The following is a 16,647-nucleotide window of genomic DNA, read 5'->3' on the forward strand; positions in this document are numbered from 1 at the left end:
GAAGATAACCAATGAGCGGGGCAGACACCCCGGGGGACAGGGAAGACAACCAATGAGCGGGGCAGACACCCGGGGGGACGGGGAAGACAACCAATGGGAGGGGCAGACCCCCGGGGGGTGGGATCGACTGAATAATAATGATAACTATAATAATAATAATAATTATTATTATTATTATTAAGCGCTTACCATGTGCAAAGCACTGTTCTAAGCACTGGGGAGGTTATAAGGTGATAAGATTGTCCCACGTGGGGCTCACAGTCTTAATCCCCATTTTAAGGATGAGGGAACTGAGGCACAGAGAAGTGAAGTGACTTGCCCAAAGTCACACAGCTGACAATTGGCAGAGCCGGGATTTGAACCCATGACCTCTGACTCCAAAGCCCATGCTCTTTCCACAGAGCCATGCTGCTTCTCAATAACAATAACTGGTGCATTTATTAAGCGCTTTCTAGGTGCCAGGCACTGTTCTAAACTGTTCTAAACTTCTAGACTGTGAGCCCGCTGTTGGGCAGGGACTGTCTCTATGTGTTGCCGACTTGTACTTCCCAAGGGCTTAGTACAGTGCTCTGCACACAGTAAGCGCTCAATAAATACGATTGATTGATTGATCGATTCTAAGTGCCGGGATGGGTACGAGATAATCGAGACGGACGCAATCCTTGTCCCACATGGGGCTCGCAGTCTCATTCCCCATTTTACAGATGAGGGAACGGAAGCCCAGAGAAGTTAAGTGACTCACCCAAGGTCACACGGCAGACAAGTGGCAGAGGCAGGATTAGAACCCAGGTCCTTCTGACTCCCAGGCCTGGGCTCTATCCACTAGGCCATGCGGAGGAGAATGGGGAGGGAAGGGCCTTGCCCAGGTAGCCCGGTGACTTTGGCCCTCACGTATGGCAGTGGAACAGTGTTCTGCACGAGAAAGTGCTCAATAAATACCACTGGTTAATGATGGAAGCTTTGAATCTTCCTTCAAGGCCCTCCTGAGAGCTCACCTCCTCCAGGAGGCCTTCCCAGATTGAGCCCCTTCTTTCCTCTCCCCCTCGTCCCCCTCTCCATCCCCCCGCCTTACCGCCTTCCCCTCCCCACAGCACCTGTATATATGTATATATGGTTGTACATATTTATTACTCTGTTTATTTATTTATTTATTTATTTTACTTGTACATTTCTATCCTACTTATTTTATTTTGTTGGTATGTTTGGTTCTGTTCTCTGTCTCCCCCTTTTAGACTGTGAGCCCACTATCGGGTAGGGACTGTCTCTATGTGATGCCAATTTGTACTTCCCAAGCGCTTAGTACAGTGCTCTGCACATAGTAAGCGCTCAATAAATACGATTGATTGATTGATTGATTGATTGATATAAAGATGCTTTTCTGCCAGGGAGAGTTTAAAGTGGGAGAGGGCATCCCTGAAGAGGAAGGGAGAGAGGCTCCATAATAATTGTACTATTTATTAAGCTCTCACTATGTGCCAGGCACTCTACTAAGCACTGGGGTAGACCCAAGTTAATCACATCAGACATTCATTCATTCAATCGTATTTATTGAGCGCTTACTGTGTACTGAGCACTGTACTAAGTGCTTGGAAAGTACAATTCAGACACATTCTCGGTCCCATGGGACACACCAGGGGCTGGAAAGCAAGTCATTTCCTTGGTGTGGAATAGAAGGAGAGAAGGGGGACCTGTGCCGAGCTCCTTGAGGGAACAGCAAGCGTGGCACAGTTGCTGCCACTTACTGTCTTGAGATGTAAACCATTTTGCTCCCAAGAACGGTTCCACAGCTTCAGGCCATAACCCAGGCCGATCCTCCTCTAAGTTCAGACATTTCAGAAGGAGCTGGCCAGCTACAAGGTCCTTTGGGAATTCAGGAAGAAAACCGTTCTTCAATATCAATCAGTGGTATTTATTGGGCAGTTACTGTGAGTGGAGCACGGTATTAAGTGCTGGGGAAAGTACAATTCAGTAGAGGTGGTAGATACCTTCCTGCGATACAAACTTAGAAATTGACAGAAACATTTGTACCTTTGGCTGTAGGAGCAGTTTAAAGGCTAGGATAGGCTGTTCTAATCACATTTCCTTTCCCCATTGTTGCTGTGACCAAGAAATGCTACATGTTTGTGCGTAATCATTATTAAACCCAATTATTCCAACCAGGATTTATTGTGTTTAAGTGGGAAAATGGCACAGAACTCATTAACATAGATTATAAAATAGGGGAGAAGGTGAGCCAAAGCCTTCTGGAAGGGGGGGTTTCTTGCTGAAACCCCAAAGATATTTTGCCTTTGGAAAGCTCAACTCCAAAGTCAAGGTGGTGATTATGGGAATCTGAGGGTGCCTTCTGGGATCTGAGAGGTAGACTCCAGATCATCATCATCATCAATCGTATTTATTGAGCGCTTACTGTGTGCAGATCACTGTACTAAGCGCTTGGGAAGTACAAGTTGGCAACATATAGAGAAAGTCCCTACCCAACAGTGGGCTCACAGTCTAAAAGGGGGAGACAGAGAGCAAAACCAAACATACCAAGAAAATAAAAAAAATAGAATAGATGACTGCTCCTGTCTCAGGATGGGAAAAACTTGTTGGACTTTTGGACACTGGGAGTGACCCCAGTTGCCCAAGAGTTCTTTCTCCAGTGGACTTTGGGAGAATGCTGACTGGACCTCAAAATGTCAAGCTACCCTGCTTTATGGCAGCCTAGGTTCCCTTTGAGATTCCACCCAGACCCTCTCAGTTCCTTTTTTCTCTCTCTCTCTCGTTTCAAATCCTGGTTACTTCTGACCGGGCCACTGGATCTACAGTAAATCAAGTGCCACTAATGAACGTGCCCGAGACTCAATGTAACAGCTGAATCAGGTTGGCTCAGATCCCGTAGCTTTTCCGGGCTCATGGCTGGAAAGTCAGCAGTTAGCCCAGAGAATCAAAGGAGGGAAGTGAGGGCAGATAGCAGCAGAGAAGGAAACTCTGGAGCAAGAACACAGGCAAGCAGGGGAATGGGTGTGTGCCTCAGCTGAATATGTGCTGAGGGCAGGTCAAGAGGAACAAAGTCGGGAACATTCCACCTGCCCTTTTTCCTCTGCCTCGTTTCCCCTGAAGAAACAGACCAGCAACATGCTGGTGTTTTGAGCACTTGGAGCACTGGGCTAGAGTTGTGCTTTGATTCGTTCCGTTCATTCATTCAGTAGCATTTATTGAGCTCACTCTGAGTGTAAAGCACTGCCACAAGTGCCTGGGAGCGAACAATACAACAACAAACTGACACATTCCCTGCCCACAGGGAGCTTTTCTGCCCTGGCCTCAAGTTGCTGTATCCTTCCAGCTTTCTGGCCCACCCAACTGTGCCATCTTCTGCTGGTGAGCCCAAGCCTCATTCAGGACCACACTCAATCAATAAATCAATCACATTAATTGAGAGGCGACTGTGAGCAGAACAGAGTTGGTAGAACCATTTTCTGTCCACAACAAGTTTACGGTAAGATAAGTGGGTGGCTTTTAGACTGTGAGCCCACTGTTGGGTAGGGACTGTCTCTATATGTTGCCAACTTGTAATAATAATAATAATAATAATAATGTTGGTATTTGTTAAGCGCTTACTATGTGCCAAGCGCCGTTCTAAGCACTGGGGTAGATACAAGGTAATCAGGTTGTCCCACGTGGGGCTCACAGTCTTCATCCTCATATTTACAGATGAGGGAACTGAGGCCCAGAGAAGTGAAGTGACTTGCCCAAAGTCACACAGCTGACAAGTGGCAGAGCTGGGATTTGAACCCAAGACCACTGACTCCAAACCCCGGGCTCTTTCCACTGAGCCACGCTGCTCTCCCCAAGCTCTTAGTACAGTGCTCTGCACACAGTAAGTGCTCAATAAATACGATTGATTGATTGATTGATTGGATGCAGAGTCTGACTTGCCCTTGCTGGGTCTGCCCAGAGCCACAGGCTTGGGTGTCACTGTGACTTCAGTCTCCTAGGTCAGGTCACTGAGAGGCTTCGGTCAAGTATTTAGGGATTGGGATCTCTTAAAGGAGCACACAGCCTGCTTTCCAAGCCCACCTCTATCTCTTTGCCCCTGGGTTACCTCATGGTAGCAATTCTTGCAGTCCAGTAGGCCCGGGGCAGGGGGATCATCATCATCGTCATCAATCTTATTTATTGAGCGCTTACTATGTGCAGAGCACTGTACTAAGCACTTGGGAAGTACAAATTGGCAACATATAGAGACAGTCCCTACCCAACAGTGGGCTCACAGTCTAAAAGGGGGAGACAGAGAACAAAACCAAACATACTAACAAAATAAAATCAATAGAATAGATATGTACAAATAAATTAAATAAATAAATAGAGTAAAAAAATATGTACAAACATATATACATATATACAGGGATGAGGAAAACAGTTTGGAGACATCCATATTACAGGGCAGAGTTGTTGATCTGGCTATTCCCCCTCCTAGACTGTGAGCCGGTTGCTGGGTAGGGACCGTCTCTTTATGTCACCGATTTGTACTTCCCAAGCGCTTAGTACATTGCTCTGCACACAGTAAGCACAAAATAAATATGACTGACTGACTGAATGAATGAATAAAGACCCATCTCCCAGTATACAAGGTTTGAAGTTAAAAGTTTTTGATCAACCCCAAAATATCACAGTCATTTTCTAAATACTGGAGAAGCAGTGTGGCTCAGTGGAAAGAGCATGGGCTTGGGAGTCAGAGAGGTCACGGTTCTTATTCCGGCTCCGCCACTTATCAGCTGCGTGACTTTGGGGAAATAACTTCTCTGTGCCTCAGTTACCTCATCTGTAAAATGGGGATTAAGACTGTGAGCCCCACGTGGGACAACCTGATCACCTTGTATCCCCCCCCAGCACTTAGAACAGCGCTTTGTAACTAGTAAGCGCTTAACAAATAGCATTATTATTATTATCACAACAGAATTTGTCCCTTGCCCTCCCCACATGCCCCACCCCTCTGTGCCTCAGTTACCTCATCTGTAAAATGGGTATTAAGACTGTGAGTCCCACGTGGGACAACCTGATCACCTTGTATCCCCCCAGCGCTTAGAACAGACTTTGTACCTAGTAAGCACTTAACAAATAGCATTATTATTATTATCACAACAGAATTTGTCCCTTGTTCTCCCCACATGCCCCACCCCTCCACTGGGCATGACTGATCCATTAAGGACCATGTGAGTTCAGCAGAAACAGCCTGGCCTAGTGGAAAGAGCAAAGGATAGGAGGTCAGAAGCACTGGGTTCTAATCCCTGCTCTGCCACTTGGCTGCTGTGTGACCTTGGACCAGTCATTTAAATACTTTGTGACTCAGGTCCCTTATCTGTAAAATGATGATTCAATGCCTATTCTTCCTCCTACTTATACTGTGGGCCCTGATTATCTTATATTTACCTTTCAGACAGCCTTTTCACAACCTTTTAGACTGTGAGCCCACTGTTGGGTAGGGACTGTCTCTATATGTTGCCAACTTGTACTTCCCAAGCGCTTAGTACAGTGCTCTGCACACAATCAGCGCTCAATAAATACGATTGATGATATTTATCCTAACCCCGAGGACAGCACTTGGCTCGGAGCAAGTACTTAGGAAAAACCACAGTTAATATTATTGTTTTTCCAGGGAGCACTATCAATCAATCAATAGTATTTATTGGGTAATTGGGGTATCCAGAGAACTGTACTAAGTGCTTGGGGGTTCTAATCCCTGCTCTGCTGTGGGACCTTGGGCAAGTCACTTCACATCTCTATTCCTCAGTTGTCTCATCTGCAAAATGGGGATCAGGACGGTGAGCCCCTGGTGGGACAGGAACTGTGTCCAATCCAATTTGCTTATATTCACTCCAGCACATAGCACAGTGCCTGGCACAAAGTAGAAGCAGCGTGGCTTAGTGGAAAGAGCCTGGGCTTGGAAGTCGGAGGTCGTGGGTGCAGATCCCGGCTCTGTCTCTTGTCAGCTGTGTGACTGTGACTTTGGGCAAGTCACTTAACTTCTCTGGGCCTCAGTTACCACATCTGTAAAATGGGGACTAAGACTGGGAGCCCCACGTGGGACAACCTGATTATCTTGTATCTACCCCAGCACTTAGATCAGTGCTTGGCACATAGTAAGCACCTAACTAATACCGTCACTATTATTATTATAGAATGCGCTTAACAGATACCATTATTATTATTATAATACATGAGTGGTTAGATACGATCCCTGTCCTCAGGAGCTTATAGTCTACAGACTGTCCACTTTTCGAACGTATTTTTTTCCAGGAGCCCAAGTTGTTTTCAGGCAAGAGCTAACTGAAATCAAATGAATTTGCAAGTGTTGAGAGATGTCTACCCTGAATTGGTGACAGGGTCACACAAGCTAAGACAATGATCTAGGAGGTGCTTAGCTCACTGGGAGGGCTTTTCTATTCTTTTAATTGGTACCCATTGCTGATCTGCCACAGGGTATGATGAGAAGGCATCCCTGTTTTTCCCAGGATTCGTTTATATTTTAATATTTTCTTCATGTGTCACCCAAAATCCTTCTAGAATGGCAATATGTTGCCTTTTTTTTTCCATTTTGTAAATCTGGCCATCCTCATTTAAGTAGGAGTACCACTGACCTCACAGAATGAAATTCAGCTTCCTTCTGCTTGCTTCCAGATAGCAAATTGCGGTGTCTAGTGTCAGCCTGTCTTCTAATGGTTTTAACGTTTGCATAATGAAATGCTACTAGAAAAACAAAGAAAAAAGCTTCCAGGAAAGCCTACCCTCTACCCAAGGACTAATATGTATCTGGGTACCTAAATTATAAATACATTACCATATGTGAACTATTTGTAGGTTTGAGTACATAGTCTCCTTAATTTTGAACACAATTAGGTGAAAATTTACATACAAATGAAGTCCATTTCAATAGGTTAAAATACTCTAATTAAATCAAGTTGCATGCATCGAATAGTGACTTAAATATATTGAGACCAATGGTATTTTAAGTTAAATGTCAGTGACCAGAGCTCATACTGTAGATTACTCAAATAGATGAACAATTTAGAGTTTCAGTCACTATCTTCGTTCTGAAAATAGATTTTTATTACTTTTATCACACAGTTATCTTTTGAAGAATGCTTTATAATTGGAGAACTAGTGATCTGTGGTAGCTTCTTCGATGTCTACATTTATTTGCATTCAGCTGCATAGCTTTTCGTCTTTTCTCCTTGAACCAGAAAACAAGGAGCAGTGTGGCCCAGTGGGAAGAGCAAGGACCTGATTTCTAATCACAGCACCATGACAAGTCTGCTGAGTGACCTTGGACAAGTCCCTTAACTTCTCATTGACTCAGTTCCCTCATTTGAGTTCCACATGGGACATAGACTGCGTCCAACCTGATTAATTTGTATCTACCAGCCCTCAGTACAGTGCCCGGCACATGGTAAGCGGTTAAGCACTTAACAGATACCATTAAAAAAAGCAAACACATAACACATAATGAATGGAGGTTCATATCGTATTTAAAAACAAGTGGGCTACCATACGGCATTTGAATGCTGAGAGAAAATCTTCAGAGAAATGACTGATAATTTGAAGAACACTTTCACATTCAGGATTATCCCAGTGAAAATGAGAACCTCGAAACAAATGGAGAAATTTGTTAAAGTAGTCAAATTCCATGACATTGATCGCTCCAAGACAAATCGTCTTTGCTTGGCGAGTTATGGATGATCATGGCCAAGTGTCTGAATGTTGATGGTTTGGCTTCTAAACAAAACTGAATCCTGCGAACAAAGTTCATGAATTGTTTCTGGGTTTTCTGCATAACTTAGTAGCAGTCCCAAAGGCATATGTACCATTGCCCTGGCAGACATATATAAACGAGTACAGTATAACACCTCAATCCTTCACGCTTGGCAAGTTAATGTGGATGTTCATTTTTATAGCAGCTAACTTATTAGCTGTGGATTACGATGTCACTTTGCGCATTACATTTCCAAGCATAACAAGTGTGAGCTTCCAGACATGTGAAATGAAATATCAGCTTGCAGAAGCTGGTCTTGAAGGCATCAGAGAGTAAAGATAAAGGCTCTATCGAGCAGTTAATGGAGTCTGGAGGCTGCCAATTCCCTGATTGACAGATCTCTGTATGGCAAGTCTTGAGGGATTGGGTACTTAAATCTTAATTACAAAAAAGTGTTACAGAATGATATACACCAATCGGCAAAGCTGGAAAGCTTGTGTGAAGAATTCTTCAAATATTCACTTGCATAGCACAGAGGTGAATGGCATCTATTCAGATAGGAGGTACAACTTTGAAAATGCGTAAAGGAAGTATGGATTTCAGCTCTAAAATACATATAGTAGCACAGAAATTAACTTGAATGTTACTCTGCCAATCCTCTCCCTTCTTGGAAAAACAAGAAAATCTTTTTTTCAATTTTAAGGAATGACTTTGCTATTATTTAGGGTCTGTTAATCTTAAAACATTAGGGGTCTGATTCTCACACCCCCACACCCTTCTACAGGGAGGAAGAGAAAGCTCTCTCAAATCCGTGGATAGGAATAACAATAATAATAATAATGATAATAATAATAATAATAGTATTTGTTAAGCACTTTCTATGTGCCAGGCACTGTTCTAAGCACTGGGGTAGGTACAATATAATCGGGCGGGACACAGTTCCTGTCCCACATAGGGCTCACGGTCTTAATCCCCATTTTACAGATGCAGTAAGTGAGGCACAGAGAAGTTAAGTAACTCACCCAAGGTCACACAGCCAAGTCGGGGAGCCGGAATTAGAACCCACGGCTTTCTGACTCCCGGGCCTGTGCTTTATCCACTAATTGACAATTAATGCTGACCATTTGTGCAGCGCTCTCTTGTCCCTTTGGGTTTGTCCAAGAAGGTGATGATCCCTTTCAAGTGTTATCATACCTAGTAGTAATAGTAATAGCATTTATTCAACACCCACTGTATTAAGTGCTTGGGAAGTACAAAGTAGGCAAGTGACTATTTCCTGCTCACAAGGAGCTCAAAAAAGGGGAAACAGACATAAAATTATTTACCAACAGAAATCAAAATAAATAATTGAATGAACAATAGTAACAGTATGGTATTTGTTCAGCACTTACTATGGACTAAAGCCTGGGGTAGATACGAGATAATTAGGTTGGCGACCATCCCCGTTCTGCTTGGGGTTCAAGGTCTAAGTAGGGGGTCTAACTAACAGCTATCGAATCCCCATTTTACAGATGAGGAAACTGAGGCACACAGAAGTTAAGTGGCTAGCCCATAGTCACTCCGCAGATGGCCAGTGCTCTCTCAACTGGGCCACACTGCTTCTCATTTGAGTAAACTGAATAAATAATAATTATGGTATTTGTTAAGTGCTTACTATGTACCGGGCACTATAAATGTATATATGTAAGTGCCAGGAGTGGGTAAAAATTGATATTTGCTATCTTTTGAAGACCTCTGATCCCAGCATCACTCTCCCCTGTAGATACCCAGTAAGGACCTGTATCACCGGGTACACCCAGTCAATATGCTTAGGGAATAAGAAACAGGCAATGAGAAGCAGCATAGCCTAGAAGATAGAGCATGGGCCTGAGAGTTCATTTATTCACTCATTCATTCAATCGTATTTATTGAGCACTTACTGTTCGCAAAGCACTGTACTAAGCACTTGGGAGAGAATGCTATAACAATTAACAGGCACATTTTCTGCCCACAGTGAGTGAGTCAGAAGGACCTGGCCTCTAATCCTGGCTCTGCTGGGTGGCCTTGAGCAAGTCAGCTAACTTCTCTGTGCTTCAATGATCTCAACTGTAAAATGAGGATTCTCTCCTATGAATTGACGCCTTATCGTGGCAGGAGAGTTTGCATACGCTAATAAAACTTGGAGCTATGCTATATAGAGCTACCCATAATGGACAGGTCTAAGCCAAAGTATCAGACAAAGTCAATAGTCAATTCACCTGTGCTGGGAGGCAGCAGCATGGGAAAGAGTCAAAGGCAGGTGATCAAGTGATCAAAACATTGATCAAAGACAGCGGCAGAGATTCAAGCTTTCACTGCATGGAAGAAGGCAGTGGTAAACCACTTTAGTATCTTTACCAAGAACACTCTATGCACACACATTCCAGAAGGACTTAATGGAAGAAGATGGGATGTTCTGGTGAGGATGTGTCCGTAGAATTGCTACGGGTTGGAAACGACTCTACGCCTTTTGAAGAAGAAGGAAATGGGGATTAAAGCCGTGAGCCCCATGTGGGGCATGGACTGTGTCCCATCTGACTTGCTTGTATCAACCCCAAAGATTAGAACAGGGTCTGGCACATAGTAAGCACTTAACAAATATCATTTTTTAAAAAAGGTAAATAGAGTCAGGCAGGTAGGAAATAGAATAAAGTCACTTGAGTGGTCAGAGTCCTACCCCGCCCTCTGAAGAACCCACATTTCCTCTTTCTCAGGTCCGAGGAATGAAGGTGTACAAGCATTAACTCTTTGCACTCTTTACCCTCAGAGAGTAAAGTTCAGTCCTGAAATCCTGATTCTCCCAGGGACGTTTAACCTTTCTGGGGGCCTATAAAACTTGGGAAGATTCCCACCTGGCTAAAACAATTAAAGTGTAATCCAGCCTAGAGCCAGAAGAGACTAATTAGGGGCAAAGTCCCTTCCAATATTAAGATCTTTTGATTTTCCTTCACCACTCTTTCTCTGATTTCAGCAGAAGCGGAAGATATTTCACACTGAGGAAACAGAGGCTTTGAACAAAGTGTAGTATTAGGAAGTTAAACAACATGGTCTAGGTGTTGTCTTAAGAGAGAGAAAGAGGGGTTCTAAAAGCATGATGCCAGCGACTCTGAATCCGCTGATGAGGAAATGGTCACGTTAGGTGTACAGCTTGCTGGTCAAGGCCATTGTTTTCCCACTAACCCAGAAAATCCATTTAGAAGCTGCACTGTTAAAATTTGTCCCTGTGCCAACCTGAACATGTTTGTCAGCGATGTGCCATCCTGTTAATCTTGAAAAATCTGTGAATGCCTAAAAATTTAAATTAATAATTCAAAAATACTGTGGCAAGGGCACAATACGAGGAAATGAATTTAGGAAAAATTATACAATTTGAATGTTCCAATATTAGGTATATAGTTGAACAATGAGGCTTTGAGGAGTTTATTTAACATTTGTTGACCTAGCCAGAGTGACTATCCAGAACGATGTGATTAAAAAAAAAATTTAAATCTCCATTGTCTGTGTTCACTGTATAAATGAGGTCAGTTGTGCTTAAATATGCATTATCTCATCCTTCCTGTTTCTTTCTTCTCTTTCTGGTCTCTTTTCTCCCTCAACTGGTCATTTAGCACATAACAGTAACTGTCACCAAAGAAATAGAGAGAAGTAAAAATGAGACAATTACCTTGAGTTTGAAAGTTGGAATCTTTTGGGAAGAGGGGTGAAAGGCTCCTCGATTTCAGGTTTTGTCCCATCTCATTTATTTGCTAAAAATAATTTAATTTGGGCAGAAGAGCTTAACAGGTACAACTGGGGAGAAACACTTCGGCATTGCCAAAATTGAAATATTAAGGGTGAGGGTGAGTTCAATTCTCAATTATTCAGTAATGCAGGTTTAATAAAACAAAAACACCTTGCAAAGTTTTGGGAGGTATCTGAACATGACTGAGTAATTCTTTTCAGGCTGAAGTGTTATCTGAAGTGTAAAGTTTCAGGGACCACATCAACCAACTCTGTCATATTGTATTCTCCTAAGCTCTGCCAATGGTAAGTCTCAATAAATCTGATTGATTGATCATTAAATTATTGTTCTGTTCATTTCTAAGATCTGCTAGGTATTACAAAACTTTATATGCCTTGTCAGATTTCGGCACATTGCACCCCTTCTCTTATTCTTCACTTAAATTACCCTTTTCTGGGCATCTGTCAAAAGCTGACAAGTTTTAAATTATTCTGCCCAAGGAAGACTATATTCTCATGCCCATCACCCAATTAACCTGATATTTCAGAAGGACGTACTATACAGATTCATTTAACCTAAATTATTTTGAGAAAAATAAGTCTTTAGTAAAGAAGAGGTTGTATGTACTCTCTTGTACTCACCCAAGTGCTTTGACTAGTGCTCTGCACAGAGGAAACACTCACTAAATAACACTGATTGATTGAATAAAAAGCAAAGAGCATTTGTCGTCCTGCTGTTGACCGTTGACATTTAATGAGCCTGTACTATATATTTTTCACCTCTCCATTTAAGAGGTGCCAGAACGGTGAAGTATGCCCACTTTCCCTTCCACCAAGATGGTGGTAGTTGAAAGAGGGAAGAGTTGTTACTTCTCCAAAATTGTTGAGAGGCACAGGAATCTGGTGTAAATAATGGAAGGGAGTGTTGTGATGCTTACGTGAAAGGGGAGGGGAAAGAAATGCAGAGATCACTGCTTCCATGCCCAGAGTTCACCTCCTGCCTTGTAAGCTTCTTTTAGAGGGTTTAACCTAGTTTTCATTTACCCCTACCTTGTTAACAAAAGCACACTCAGTTCTATCATAACATGTGTTAATTAAGCAATAAAGTATGTCTATCTGGATGGAATGTCATCCACTATCAGAAGAAGAAGGCTATGTGCGCATGGTGTTAGAATTATGGACTACATATATATATTACATGATTTCCTTCATGCAGGTGTGTCAGAAATATAACCGCTGCATTCAGGACAACTGAGTGTATTTATTGAGCACCTTCTACATTCAAGGAACTGAGTGACCTCTATTAATTCATCCTCAGAATGGACTGGATTAAAATGGTAAGGAAATTTAGGGGTGCTTTCGCTTCTTTCTATGATTGTGTGATTTAGATATTGATTCTTTTCAGGATTCTGTGTTATTAGATCTATTTTCATTCTTTTCCAAAAGTCATCATCATCGTCATCATCAATGTCATTGATTGAGCACGTCCTTTGTGCAGAGCACTATACTAAGCGCTTGGGAGAGTACAATACAACAGAGTTGGTAGACCCACGCCCTGCCCACATTGAGCTCACAGTCTAAAAATCAAACCCAAAGTGCTTACTGAGAGATATTACGCAGCAAAAGTCATTTAGCATATTCCCACTTTGTTCTTCTTACATGTACCAAACATTGTATTAATCTGTTTTAAAGTTTCCTTAATGAGCAATGCAGTGTTTCACAGTTCAAATAATCATCACCCAGAAACACTGTATTTTTGAAGGGCTCCCATGCAAAAGACACTGGGTGCTATACCAAGTAAATGAAAATCAACATGATTCCTGTTTACATACTAAAACAATGTTAATGTGGATTAGACATAATGAGGCAGAACCAACCATATGCAAATGTAAAACAGGCAGCTACAAGATGTTAGAGTACAAAAGTAAGCTGAAATCAAATATTTACATTTGTATAAGGTGTTTGTGATGTCTTAAGTTGTGTAGCCTGCAAATATATAGCAGGGGCCAGGGAATGAGTAGTGTGGGTGGCTCCTCATTAATCGTTTGCCGAAGAAGATTCTAAAGGGAGGAAGGTCTCATATCAACTGTCTTTCAGAGCTGTATAAAATAAACTGTTCATATAGTCTGTTGAGGAAGACCAGGAAGAGGAAGAACTTCATCAATAGATAACTGTTGGTAATAATAATGATAATAATTGGGGTAATTTGTTAAGTGCTTACTATGTGCCAAGTGCTGGGAATAGATACAATACAATCAGATCAAAAATCCCTGTCCCACACAGGGCTCACAGTCAAAGAGGGAGGGAGAGCAGGTACTTCAATCAATTATATTTACTGAGTGTTTATTGTGTGCAGAACACTGTACTAAGCACTTGAAAGAGTACAGTGGAGATGGTAGACATGTTCCCTGCTTGAGGAAACCAAGGCCAGAGAAGTTAAGAGACTTGCCCAAAGTCACATAGCAGGGAAGGGGAAGAACCAAGATTAGAATTTGGACCTCCCAATCCTGTGACCTTTCCACTAAAGCACTCTGATTTTAAACTAAGAAGACACCCAACATAGTTAAAGTGGTAGAAAAAAACAACCCACATGAGCAGCAGTACTTAGATAGCAATGGCCTTGAGAAGAAGGGACAATCAGATTTTCCTGTTCTATGTTTATTTTTATTGTTTTCCTAAGAAATAATTCTTTTTTAATGTTATTTTGCTTGATTCTCTACCACACAGAATATTCTGGGTCATTGTACTTTACATGATTGCTTGTAAAAAGTCAATACAATGAAGAATTCAGAAAATATGGGGAGAAACTTTGGAAAGTTTGTTTTTTCATTCAATTCGCTTTTTTGTTATACTGGGCTCATGGCATGGAAAGGGAGAGGAAAGGGAGAGGTAGTGGAGAATATTTGAAAATTCTTGGCAGCAGAAACAAGAAAGGAAATACTGTATGAAATGTACTCTTCAGTGAGTCCAAATGGTTGTTTTCCAAGTGAATCGGTACTTTTGAGAGTTGCATAGTGTACAGAGTGATTGCTTTGGAAAATTTGCAGAGACAAAAAACATGAATTGTAGGCCAGGAAATAATTTTCCTGCAACTTCCTCATGCTGCCCCTCTTCCCCTGCCCTGCCCCACCCAAGAACCTCATGATAAAAATCCTTATCTAGAAATGGGTTCCACAGAATTTCATTCTGTAATTATGCAAGAAAATGGATTCACCCAAATCACCTAATTGCATAATTGGAAAGATTGGCTCTGAAACTAGATGAAGAAACACATAACAATACAAGTTTTAGCAAGTTCCTTATATATTGGCAAATGGTAAAAGAATGTAAGATTCATGCCTGTTAAATTTATGTTCTGCATAAACTGTGTCTACAAATGTTTCAATAATAACAGATTAAGATGTGGATGATTTTAAGGTAAATGGGCACAAGATGTCTGCAAAGTTTATGTCTATTTATCAAGCTGAAACTGAAATCCTACTTATTTCATCATATTTCAGGTTTGAAGAATATTTTGTCATCTCTTGGGTTGAGTCCATGTCCAGTCTTCCAACTGAGCAAAAATAGATTTATGCTAATAATATGCAATATAATGATGTCATTTGTTCATCCAACTTAAATAGCTAGCCATAGTGAACTCAAACAACCTTATGACAAACTATAATTTCTAGCTTCAGAGTAAACAAAAAAAAAAGGTCAAAAGCTGAAACAAGTGAAAAGAACATTTTGAGTGAAACCATACTGGTTAGAGACTCATGAATAAAAGAATGGGGAATTTGAGTCATAATGGAATGCTGAAGGAGTTTCTTTCTCTCTCCAACTGTATTTTTGTCTCACTCTATATCTATATCTATGTCTCACTCTCTCTTTTTCTATCTGAAGCTTCGAGGTCAGAATGCTCACTGTATGCCTCAGGTAATGTTATGTTTTGTAGCTGTGTCTCAAGGCTTGAAAAGATTGTTTCTTGGCCAGCTATACTTCAAACAGGAAAACTAAGTGAAACCTCCCAGTAATTAAGAGTCGTGTGAAACTGGATGCTGCTTTTGTGGTCTCTGGTCTGGCTTGCTCTAAGCCTTCCTGTTTATCAATGTTGTCTGATGAAGCCTGGGAAGAAATGTGGCCTAGTGGAAAGAGCTTGAGCCTGGGGTTCAATAGACCTGGGTTCCAATTCTGGTTCCTCTAATTTACCTGCTGTGTGACCTTGGGCAAATCACTTAATTTCCCTGTGCCTCAGTTCCCTCAACTGCAAAGTGAAGATTTTAATACCTGTTTTCCCTCCTCCTTAGACTATGAGCCTGGTGTGGGAGCTGATGATCTTTTAACTTCTCCAGTATTTGGTGTTTAACAGAGTGAGTGCTCAAAAAATACTTTACTACGTATTATTATGGAGTCTCCTGTTGAGAACAACAGATGAGCCTCTGTAAGAATAGTACTTATCTGCTATGTGACCTTGGGCAAGTCACTTCACTTCTCTGTGCCTCAGTTCCCTCATCTGAAAAATGAGGATTGAGACTGTGAACCCCATGTGGGATGGGGATTGCTTGTATTCACCCCAGTGCTTAGTACAGTGTCTGGCACATAGTAAGTACTTAACAAAAACCATGATTATTAATGTCTAGTAATGATATCTGTTAAGTTCATATAGTGTGCTAAGCACTGTAGTAAGCACTGGAATAGATACAACATAATCAGGTAGGACAAAGTCCCTGTTCCTCTTGGGACTCGCAGACTAAGGGAGAGGGAGAACAGGTATTTCATCCCCATTTTACAGATGAGGAAACTGAGCCATGGAGAGTGAAGTGACTGGCCCAAGTTCACATGGCAGGCAAGTGGCAGAATTGAGATTAGAATCCAGGTCCCCTGATTTTCAGGTCCAGACACTTGACAAACAAATGGCCACCAACAGGTAAGGGTTTCCCGTCTGTCTCAAACTTGTTTGGGGGAAATGGATTCTAGAAAAGTGGTTTGTTTTTCAAGAAAGGATTCTCAGAATAAAGGACAGACATGATTAATTCTGAACAGCTAAAGTGAAAAGCTTGGAGGTGTGGGAATAGTCAATATTAGTTTTTTTTTTAATTGGATTTACAGTCATTTTGAGAATTCTTATTTTCTCTGTCTTCTCTGCAGAACTTTTGCTACAGCAGAGTTAACTGAACTCAATCCCATACTGAACAGAC

Source organism: Tachyglossus aculeatus, chromosome 9 (assembly GCF_015852505.1).
Source record: "Tachyglossus aculeatus isolate mTacAcu1 chromosome 9, mTacAcu1.pri, whole genome shotgun sequence".
Classification (NCBI taxonomy): domain Eukaryota; kingdom Metazoa; phylum Chordata; class Mammalia; order Monotremata; family Tachyglossidae; genus Tachyglossus; species Tachyglossus aculeatus.